This window comes from Helianthus annuus, chromosome 9 (genome assembly GCF_002127325.2).
Source record: "Helianthus annuus cultivar XRQ/B chromosome 9, HanXRQr2.0-SUNRISE, whole genome shotgun sequence".
Taxonomy (NCBI): domain Eukaryota; kingdom Viridiplantae; phylum Streptophyta; class Magnoliopsida; order Asterales; family Asteraceae; genus Helianthus; species Helianthus annuus.
The window spans coordinates 33,201,358-33,210,466 of record NC_035441.2 but is presented as its reverse complement, the minus strand read 5'-3'; the positions used below and the strand labels follow the sequence as shown (position 1 = coordinate 33,210,466).

The following is a 9,109-nucleotide window of genomic DNA, read 5'->3' as shown; positions in this document are numbered from 1 at the left end:
GCACGAAACTTAGCAAACACCCCGAACTGGCCAAACTGGGGTTCATCAACCTCTTTTTCACAAATAAATGCGGTTTCTTTGTTTTTCAACTTGTTCATGCAGTCGTTATAAAGGGTTGGCTGCCAAATCTCGGGTTGGTCATCCAACGACCCCGAATTCCACACCGGCTTATCACTCGGGTCTAACTCCATCTCTTCTTCTTCGCTTTCACTTTCGCTTTCACTAACCCTACCCATATATTGCCTCTTCTTTGATGGTTGCTCCTTTTGCTTGCCCTTGCCTTTTGATGAAGATGAACTTGAACCCGCTTTTTCCTTTGTCCTTGCCATTTCCTACACACATGAGGCAAGCAACAAAAACAAACACAAAATTAAACACTCTCTTCAAAATCCTCCCCACACTTGCTTGTTATCATGGTTGTAGATGTTAGTGAACCAAAAGTATAAAATTTTTCAAAAATTGGGCATGGTGTCTCTACAATGTAGAGCATCCCACAAGTTCACTACTTCAACCACAAATCCTACATCTACAACTATTAACCATGTTCAATAAACAATTCCATAATCATATCTTATCAACAAGCAAGTGGGCAAGAACACATAACCTAAATCACCTTGTTCTTCACAATGTATCACCATAATATAACAAAGTAAGTGTTCATACCTCGTTTCAAGATGGAAGAGTGCTTGTGAAACCAAAAATCCCAAAACCCCCAAATTATCTCAAACTAGGGTTTCAAATTTCGACCCCACAATTGTGTTTCCTCTGAAATCTTTCCTCACAATCACAAAGCTTGTGAAAAATTAGTCAATTTAGACCAAGATTCCACTTGATTTGGACAGGAATTGAAGGTTTTATGAGAGATGGAAGGTGGAAGAAACAATGGAGGTTATGGGTCTTGAGAGGAGGAAGATGGTGATGGAAAGTGAGAGATGAATGGGTGGATGGGGTTTATTCTCGTGACCAGGCTTTGTTTGTATTCGATTTTATTATTATTTTTTTTTATCCATGCGGACTCCCAACCGACGGAGACAACTTTTTTGCGTACCGTAATTTACGGTCTCACCGTAAATTACGGTGAGACCTGAATGTCCATTCTTGCACCGTAATTCAGGCTACTTCCACCGTAAGGCCCCAAACTGACCACCGTAAATTACGGTAATACCGTAATTTACGGTAATCGCTGAATCACAATTCCTTCACCGTAACTCAGTAGAGTTACACCGTAAACCCCACAAATCTTGAACACCCACCGTAAATTACGGTAATACCGTAATTTACGGTGCTCGCTGGGCATCTCTACTATGGTCCAATTTGAGGTTTTATTATGATACATTTTTAGATTTTTTTAAGTTTTTCGATTTTTTTATGTTTTTTAATTTTTTCAAAAACTTGTAAAAATTACCCTACCCCCTCAAAAATCCCGTGTTGTCCTCAACACAATGTAAGAGCAATTCGCGACCCGAACATCCCCACACTTGTTTCGAACACGGACTTTGAGGAACTATGGCAATTGTGCAAATATACAAAACAAGACAAAACAAAACTACTATGTACACTACCACCAAACCTGGGCCTCTCATGGTAGTTCCTCCTCGACCGGGCGTAAGATGTAGCCCGCTTTGTCAAGCTACAAGTTGTTGATGTCATTTCCTTCCAAGTACGGCTTCAAGCGGTGACTGTTCACCGTTTGTTGTTTCAACGTTTGCTCATCTTGGATGTCCACGTCACCAAATCGCCCAACTCTTCGAATAACATACGGACCCATCCATTTGCTTTTAAGCTTGCCCGCGAACATTTTCAATCGTGAGTTGTACAACCAAACCTTCTGCCCCACTTCGAACGTTTTCTTGCGCAATTTTGCATCATGTACTTTCTTTAGCTTATCCTTATAAGCCGATGCACATTCGTACGCCTCATCTCGAATCTCTTCTATCTCGCTCAATTGTAACTTCCTCAACTTACCCGCCTCGTCGTAATCCGCATTGACTGTCTTGATCGCCCAATGCGCCCGATGCGCCAACTCCATTGGCAAATGACAACCCTTACCATACACCATCCGGTAAGGTGTTGTGCCAATCGGAGTCTTGTAGGCCGTACGGTACGCCCACAAAGCATCATCCAACTTGCTTGACCAATCCTTTCTATCCGTTCTTACCGTCTTCATGAGGATCTCCTTGATTTGACGGTTGGACACTTCGACTTGTCCACTCGTTTGCGGATGGTAGGGGGTGGCGACTCGGTGGTTCACGCTCTACCTCTTCAATAATTTTCCGAAGTTAAAGTTCTTGAAATGTGAACCACCATCGCTTATAATAACCCGCGGGATTCCAAAGCGAGAGAAGATGTTGGATTGAACAAATTTACAAACAACCGAATGATCGTTTGTTCGTGTTGCAATAGCCTCAATCCACTTCGAGACATAATCCACCGCCACAAGAATATAAAGGAAGCCATTCGAATTCGGAAACGGACCCATAAAATCTATTCCCCATACATCAAATATCTCTACAACCAAGATTGGTTGTAGTGGCATCTCATCCCTCTTCGATATGCTACCCATCCTTTGGCAATTTACACAATTCCGGGCGAACTCAATTGCATCCTTGAAAATAGTGGGCCAATAAAACCCACAAGATAGTACCCGGTAACCGGTTTTATGCCCACTAAAGTGACCCCCGCAAGCGGACGAATGGGCATGAGTTAAGATTTCCAACACTTCCGTCTCGGGCACACACCTCCGGTCCAATCTTGAAGAGATCCGGCTCATCCCAAATGTATTGCCTCACTTGGACCATAAATTGTTGACGACACTTTTTGGTCCAATGAGTTGGAATGGCACCCGTGGCCAAATAATTAACGTAATGAGCGTACCACGGTGCAACGAAGGTGGAAACGGCTAAGAGTTGTTCATCGGGGAAACTTTCATTAATCTCGCTTGCATCATCGGTCCCTTCCACCGGTATCCGAGACAAATGATCCGCTACTACATTCTCACTTCCCTTCTTGTCTCGGATCTCTAAATCGAACTCTTGTAATAACAAGACCCACCGAATCAAACGCGGCTTCGCATCCTTTTTCTCCATCAAATACCGAACCGCACTATGATCCGAATAAACCACTACCTTGCTTCCCCAAATATACGAGCGAAACTTATCCAAAGCATACACCACCGCTAGTAATTCCTTCTCGGTTATGGTGTAGTTAAGTTGCGCTTCGGATAAATTTTTGCTCGCATAATAAATAACCACCGGTTTCTTGTCAACCCGTTGACCCAAAACTGCACCAATAGTAGTATCGCTTGCATCACACATTATCTCGAACGGCTTTGACCAATCGGGTGGTTGCAAGATAGGCGCCTTGACCAAATGTTCCTTCAAAACAGTGAAAGCTTGCATACACTCGTTAGTAAAATCAAACGGGACATCTTTTAATAACAAATTGCATAAGGGTTTGGTGATAACACTAAATCCCTTAATGAAACGTCGATAAAAACCCGCGTGTCCCAAGAATGACCTTACACCCTTAACATTTTTAGGAGGTGGCAAAGATGATATTACCCGTATCTTTGCCTTATCCACCTCCATCCCTCTTTCCGAAATCACATGTCCCAACACAATGCCCTCTTGCACCATGAAATGACTTTTCTCCCAACTTAGCACTAAATTTTTCTCAACGCACCTTTTCAAAACCTTTTGCAATTCGTTGAGACAAGCATCAAAAGTAGTGCCAAAAATGGAGAAGTCATCCATGAATACTTCAAGCGACTCTCCAACCATGTCCGAGAAAATACTCATCATACATCGTTGAAAAGTTGCCGGAGCATTACACAAACCAAATGGCATTCGCCTGAAGGCAAAGGTGCCATATGGACATGTGAAGGTGATCTTGTGTTGGTCATCCGGGTGTATGGCAATTTGATTATAACCCGAATACCCATCTAAGAAGCAATAATATTTTTGACCCGACAATTTTTCAATAATTTGGTCAATAAAAGGTAGCGGGAAATGGTCCTTAGAAGTGGCGGCATTCAATTTCCGGTAGTCAATACACACCCGCCACCCGGTAACCGGTCGGGTGGCAATTTGTTCACCACTTTCATCCTTGACTACTTGAATGCCGGCCTTCTTAGGCACAACTTGGGTGGGACTCACCCAAGCACTATCCGAAATCGGATAGATGATTCCCGCATCCAACCATTTAATTACCTCCTTTTTTACTACCTCCCTTAGGTTCGGGTTCAACCGCCTTTGAGCTTCTCGTGTCGGTTTGGCATCTTCGGTTGTGATAATTTTATGCATGACGATGGATGGACTAATTCCTTTGAGGTCGGCAATCGTCCATCCAATAGCACCCTTGTTCGCTTTTAACACCTCCATCAATGCTTGCTCTTGTGCCAATTCCAAATTAGAGGCAATAATGACCGGTAAAGTGTCATTATCCCCTAAAAATACATACTTCAAGTGGCCAGGCAAGTCCTTGAGCTCTAACTTTGGTGGTTCCTCCAATGATGGTTTTGTACCCGAATCGATTTCCACCGGTAGACCCTCGAATTGGTGGGTCCATGGTGGTCTACCTTCTTTCATCGCCATAACATCTTGTGCTTCCTCTTCAACTCGTAGTGCATAAGCATGTACCTGTTCAGAAAAGTCACACAGGCAAATATCCAAACCATCCTCCTCATACTCATGCGGGTTGCATCCATCTACTATGTCTGCCATGAAACACTCATCAACACCGTTAGCATTAGAATTGTTAGTAAAAACATTCAAACGCATTTTTCTGTTTCCAAATGCCATATCAACTGTACCAAATCTACAATCGATAATAGCATATGCGGTGCTTAAAAATGGCCGACCCAAAATTATGTTTTGTTGTTGTTTAGGGTCCGCCGATGAGTAATCCAACACTAAGAAATCCACCGGGTAATAAAACTCATCAATTTTTACAATAACATTTTGAACCATACCCCGAGGCAACTTATGAGACAAATCGGCCAAAACAACCGTCGTCTCCACCCTTGCTAATGGACCAAAGTCATATTGGTCGTATAAGCCCCCCGGTATAATGCTAACTCCGGCTCCGAGATCTAGCAACGCCTTAGCCATTTGAAAATTACCCACTTGTACATTAATCAATGGCGTGCCCGGATCTTGGAGCTTAGGAGGAAGCTCCCCATTCAACACCGCACTCACTTGCCCGGTTAAATCCACCCGCTTAGGCACTTTTTTCTTGTTTTGCCTTTTTTGTGTACATAATTCTTTTAAGAATTTTGCATAAGCGGGGACTTGTTTTATTGCATCAAGGAGTGGGAGATTTATTTTAACTTGTTTGAACATATCCCACATCTCCTCCTTTTGAGGACCTCTTGACACAATAAAATTTTTCTTTCCCGGGTCAAGTAGGGCCGATGGAAATGGAACTTGACTCGGTTCACCCTCAACTTTTTCATTCTTTTCACTTTCACCCAAACCCGGTTTTTTAATAATTGGTTCTTTTGGTTTAACCGGTGAAAGCTCATCATCACTTTCCATTCCCGTGATGTCCTCAACCACCCCCTCGACCAATTCGGGTGACAAATTGGCCTTAAACTCTTTCCCACTTCTTAAAACACTAACATGGTTAATATTAACGTTACCTCGTGACGAACCATGTGAAGGGTTTACCTTAGTGTCGCTTGGAAGTTGACCCTTACCTTTCTTCAATTCCGCCACCTCGGTTGCTAATTGACCCATTTGGGTTGTTAGTGAATGGATGCTTTTTTCACGAACATCATCTTTTTGCATTCGCACTTCATCAAGTTGGTTCCGTTTTTGCATCTCCAATTGCATGCTCTTAAGCATCTCCATCACCTCGTTTCCACCCGAAACCCCCCTTGTTCTTGACCCGTTTGGTATTGCTTTTGATAACCTTGGTTATTTCCACCTCGGTACCCACCTTGGTTATTGTAAGATGGCCGTGAACCAAAATTACCTTGGCTACCTTGAAAATTTGGGTTCGCTTGATTTGACGGGTTCCCATATCTAAAGTTCGGGTGGTTCCTCAATCCGGGGTGGTAGGTATTAGAATTCATGTTGTTGTAGTTCCTACCACCTCCTTGACCTTGACCTTGAACCGCATGGACTTCCTCATATTGCCCTTCCAACATTCCTTGGCAATTTTCAGCCGCATGACCTATCTCATTACACAAAGCACAAACATCATAAATTTGGTTAGTAGTTTGAACATTACCGTCATCTATGGCATGCACTTGTGGTCGGTTAGTGGTCGGTCGGGCTCTTCTTGAAGCTTGGGCTTTCCTCTTTGATGTAGTTGCCATGCTTTCCAAAAATTCCCAATCTTCATTCTCATAGTTCGTTCCAAACGTCCCTCCGGTGATAGACATCAAATCACGTGCGTCTTCGGCACTCAACCCCTCATGAAAGGCGTTCATTAACTCCCACAATTCGATTCCATGGTGAGGGCAATTCTTTATCATCATATTGAATCGTTCGAACGCTTCATGGAACATCTCACCATGTTGTTGTTGGAAGCTTCTCAATCCCTTCCGTGCATCATTGGTCTTTTGGGCGGTGTAGAACTCATCCAAGAAGGTTTGTTGCATTTCCCCCCAAGTGTAAATAGATGCCGAAGGCAAAGTGTAGAACCACTTCTTTGCCTTATCCTCCAAAGAAAACTGAAATAAGACCAACTTGACTTCATCGGCCGAAAAACCTTGACTCCCAAAAGTGTTGCAAATTGAGTCATAGGCCTTTAAATGGAAATACGGCTCCTCCGTTGCTAACCCTTTGTACTTCGGTAAACTTTGCAACGAGTTTGTTCTTACTTCAAAAGTTCTCCCTTGGTTGTTGTGAGGGATAACCACCGGTGAAGGGTTTTGAGTAATGATTGGCCTGAAATGTGCCTCTATTCCCCTTGCTTGTTCCCTAAGATGCCTTCTTGGAACACCCAATCGACCCCTTGGACGAATAGGACCCATTGGTCTTGGCATAGGCCCTTGTGGTGTAATTGGTTGTTGGGGCATCGGTGGGTATTGAATCGGCCTTTGAAATTGTGGGTGTACATGTTGTGGCCTAACTTGTTGCAATGGAATGGGTTGTTGGATTGGTGGCCCTTGTGGTCTTGGCCGAATGTGTTGTGGTATAATTTGTTGTTGTGGCATTCCACCAACACTTGCCATCCCTTGAGATTGACTTTGCAAATACCCAAACTCCCCTTGATCACCATAACCTCCATAACCGTACCCATCATCTTCATAACCCTCATAATCTTCAAATCCCTCATCATAACCATCTCCTTGAATTCCCGAGGTCTGCCCAAATGGGATGGTCGAATACTGAAAGCCCGACTGTTGTTGTGGTCTAAAAGATGAAGTAGTATGCACGATAGTTGAATTGGGTGCAATTGTGAAGGTGGATGATGATTAACCCGTAGTTGGGGGAAAGAAGTGAGATAATGGTGGGATTGTGGTGGATGGATCGTAGGTGATGGTAGGCCTAGTTTGAGTGGTGATTGGTTGGGTGGAGTTGGATGGTGTAAATTCAGCAGTGGTATTAGGTAATGTAGTGTTTGGTGATGGTTGGGTGGAAGTAGGTATAAAGGATAGGATGATTGACTGGTTGTAGGTGGAATTTGAGAATCAGCCATTATGTTTCTCGGTGTAATGGGTGAAGTGGGGGAACCAATGATTTTGTTTTCTCACACTAAAACTCGGTTTTGTCGTAGCGTTCTTTCAATTTCCGGATCAAACGATAGCGGTGATGACCTGTGAGAGCCTCTAGTATGCATACACCTAAAGTACCTGCACACTAAACACAACCAACGTAAACCCGAAAATAACAAACAAAACTATTAAACTAACACACGTTGCGCACTGTTCCCCGGCAACGGCGCCAAAATTTGACGTGATGTCGTGGGTCACGCAAATTTAATCCCCAAACAACTGTAGTTAGTGGTAGTAGGGTATCGAACTCAGGGAGTATGTGGAAGATGTGTCAATTGTATAGCTTTGTACTTAAACTAATTATTAGACTAAATTGCAGAAAAATTAAAATTCAAGAGTTTGGATTGTTGTTTTAGAAGACTAAATTAAAAACTAATTCAAATCAAAGTTGGTTGTAAAACAATTAGGAGAGAACAATGATCACCTTAGGGTTCAGTTTCTTTAAACAGTTGTGTGTAATTCCACTAGAAAGAGTTACATAGACATAACTCGTGTATATATGATTGAAGTGATAAAAGGGAACAAAGTACTCGGATTAGATAAACGCGAGGTTGTTTCCCGATGACCTATTAATCAATCACCAACCCTAACCCTTCCCGTGATATCTCGGTTGCCAACGGCACCAAGAACGTACGATTAAGACTAGAAATTGCAATATTGATTAACAAACTACAAACAATCAAACATACACCATGACATTCAAGCAACGCAAGATATCATTCTAGAAATGCAGGAATTAAACACACAAAAGTTCAAGAAACATTCACCTAAGATGATCACCGAAGAGTTTAGCCGGACATGGCTCGGTGAATCATCATCATAATCAAACTATTGTTCATACGAATCGAAATAACAAACCGAATTATAGAAATTGTTCACAAAACAAGTCACAAGCCAAAATTCGCCCCTATGCTGTCCAAGAACCGTCCAATGATGAGATAATGTCAAAAGACACTCCAAAAACGACTTAAAAGATGGCAGTTACACTTTTTGCTCGCAGGCTCCACCGTAAATTACGGCTCCACCGTAATTTACGGTGGACATCAATCTTTTACGGCTCCAACAATCTGTGTTACGGTGGTGACAAAATGGAAATCAGGTCTACCGTAAATTACGGTAGAACCGTAATTTACGGTACTCGGCTGCTTTAACTTCTTTTTTCTTTCTTTTGTTCTCCTCTCGACCCGTTCTCCACCAAAGCCTCCAAAACTGCCTTTGATCCATCTTTTAGCTCCTAAATCGTACCTGAAACATAAGCATCGTAGTTATCTAATTCAAGATAATTACACGGTTAAATGGAGGATTATTTCATCTTTTAACATGCTTAGGGGTTGTCCAAAGGACCACCCGTCAAAAACCCTAACCTTAACGACTCGTTTCGACTTT

The 9,109-nt window shown here is 42.7% G+C and overlaps 1 non-coding gene across 1 annotated transcript; it reads left to right on the top strand.

The window, feature by feature from the left end:
- The first annotated feature begins 6,449 nt into the window (after positions 1-6,449).
- LOC118482519 lies at positions 6,450-6,555 on the top strand. Its single transcript, XR_004868553.1, has one exon. It is a non-coding gene; the product is annotated as a small nucleolar RNA R71 (small nucleolar RNA).
- Positions 6,556-9,109: the final 2,554 nt, after the last annotated feature.